We start from the raw sequence: 2742 nt of genomic DNA, 5'->3' as shown, positions 1-2742 counted from the left end.
TCTTTTGTCCAGTGCCCTGGGCTTTTGCCTAAGCGCTCTCTTCGCAGTCACTGTTTGATTTGAATCGTAAGTTCTTTTGTTTTATTTTTAGCTAGACATCCAGTTAGTTGCGTTTGTTCCCTTGTCTTCTAATAAATATTACATTTATTGGTATATGCTTATCAATGACATCGTTTTGTTTGTCGACAACTTTGAATATTTTGCAATATATAAATTAAAAATGATAAAATCGATTTTATGTTGTTAATATTCGCATCAATTAATTCAATAGGATGTTTCCTTTATTTATTACTATTATACGTATCGTTAACATGTAAAGATGTTTTTAATATTTTTCTTAACAATCGAATTAGCATGAAACAGCTATTGAGTATATGTTTCTTCACTCGGAGCGGAGTACCATTCAAATGTTGGACATTCCGTGAGATTATTAATTTTTATGTTATGCATCATTATGTTAACCTTTTGCTTGTACCAATGTTGCGAGTTAATTCGCCTTAAAGTGATTTAATACAATAATACACATGAGAGATATCTTACAATGTACATTAAGTAAACTTACGAAATTGTTTCTAATGGATTAAATAGGAATTGTTTTATTTGATTAGGGATTTCATAATGCAACTAATTAAATGTATTTGTCGAACTTGAAGCCAGCAAGTACGGATCTTTATGGCGATAGTACATTTCGTTCTAGTATTATAGTTTTGATACATCTGTCGTGATTTCTTCACATGTACACTTACTAGGTATGTTCATTAAAAAATGATCTTTAAAAATTCGATGTCTATTGTCTACTAATTGAGAGAATGGATCATTAACGGTAAAGTACATATGTGGAAATAGACTTTTATATTTATCTGTGGCAAATATCTATTGAGTCACGTGTCAAATGTCAGACAATTATAGGTTGGCGTTAGTCAATACAATGTGAGCGTCAAAAGTTCAATCTTACTATTATAAATGCAAAAGTTTAGATGGATGGATGTTTGTAGCCTAAACGGCTGATGATTTCGATGAAATTTGGTATAGATGTAAAGAATAACCTGGAAGAACACATAGAATATTCACTTTCGTTTTTTTAATTCCACGCGGACGGAGTCGCGGGCGAAAGCTAGTTATACTTGAACTGATACTTCATAGTAGCATCTCAACCTATATTACAATTAATAACTAGTTAAATTAAATGTTTTTTTTCTGATTCCATTTTTAATTATCGTAAACTAACATAAATCTTCAATTAAAAGGAAACCATGAAATTACATTCCTTCATTTCGTTATTCAATAATTCAACTATTAAAAATATAATTTAAAACAGGAAGGTTTCACAAAACTTTAATAACGTAGTCCACAAATTAACAGAAAAAAATATCTTGAATTCACATGACGAGATTTTTGTATCAAGCTAAAATCACAAATTATACGGAAATCACAACAATCGATTTGTAATAGGAATATATTATAACTACTATTTTAATTGAAATACGCGGAAACCTGTTTATTGTAAACAATATTACACTAAGATCCTGTAAATACCAGTCATATCTTATTTTATCTGTCAGTTGTTTACCTCCTACCATGTAGGAACGATGGGTAACTAGAGCCTATTTCCACTGACTGTAAAATTTTCAAAATCCAAACCATTTCTCCCGGTGCGGATGCAACTGTCAAGTATACGAAGGACTTAGCCAGATTCTCGGGGTCTAAGGTTGTAGTGAGATTTCTTAATAAATAAGCTACATTTTTGATTGCCTTACTTAGGTTTTTTTTTATAATATAAGGTGGCAAACGAGCAAGCGGCCACCTGAATCCATCGAAATGGAAAGCGACAATTGCTGCTTAAAAAAATCCGCAATTGCAGATGCGTTGCCTACCCTTATTGACGGAGGAGGAGACGCACATAAAGAGGACATTTGCCCTTCCTATGCGTCTCCTCCACCGTTTCCATCCTTTCCTCTTAAGAAAAGGGGTAAGAAGGGAAAGGGACTAAAACCAGGCCTCCGGTACCGCACTAATCAGACGAAACGCGGAATTGCTTCCACTTCACGCCTGTTTTCTGTGTGGTCGTGGTATTTCACGGGGCGAGCCGGCCCAATCATGCGCAGATGTCAAAGCGGGCTCTACCACTGTAAAAGGTATCTAAGTAATGTTTTATTCTAAGTTACTTTTGTCCTTCGAGTTCTTATTCTTCTTCAAGAAAATGTTCATCCTTTGAATGCAATAGGAATCCTATACAGGTGTCATAATCAATATTTATATCTTTTAATTAAACAAACTTCTTGCTTTAGTTTATTATGTTTATTACCTTTTTTGTAGACATGGAATCCGATGACGCGGGATCGACTATTATGTTTAAGGGCAGAATATACTTGTAAGGATGTTCTCTCGTATAAAATAATTGTAATGTATATTTTATTATTATTATCAATTCCTGTAACCGCGTGCATGTTTGTCACCTTACATTAATAGATACAACTACTGTAGAGAAATTCGACTCAATTGCTTAATCAAAATTAACATTGTTAACTTCACGAAGAAGCGAGTCTAAAATTGCCTAAAAGGCTGGCAACGCATATGTAGTTTCTCTGGTATTGCGGATGTCCATGGGCGTCGTTGACCACCTTTGTGTTCCCGCTGCTCCTCCTATAAAAACAATAAAAATAAAAAACGCAGATGTATTTTAGTTTTTAAAGAATGGTGTTATTTTCTGAAAAATAGCATCAAAAATTCGTTGCACAAAAT

The 2742-nt window shown here is 33.5% G+C and overlaps 1 protein-coding gene across 1 annotated transcript in view; it reads left to right on the top strand.

The window, feature by feature from the left end:
• Nucleotides 1-2742, top strand: part of LOC106105486 (hemicentin-1-like) — a 55701-nt gene continuing 52959 nt past the window's right edge. Inside the window, exon 1 of the mRNA XM_013285821.1 lies at nt 1-66. The gene's annotated coding sequence lies outside the window, so the exon portion shown is untranslated. The remainder of the gene's footprint in view (nt 67-2742) is intronic.

Source organism: Papilio polytes, unplaced genomic scaffold (assembly GCF_000836215.1).
Source record: "Papilio polytes unplaced genomic scaffold, Ppol_1.0 DF822845.1, whole genome shotgun sequence".
NCBI classification, from domain to species: Eukaryota; Metazoa; Arthropoda; class Insecta; order Lepidoptera; family Papilionidae; genus Papilio; species Papilio polytes.
This window is presented reverse-complemented; position numbering and strand designations above follow the sequence as displayed.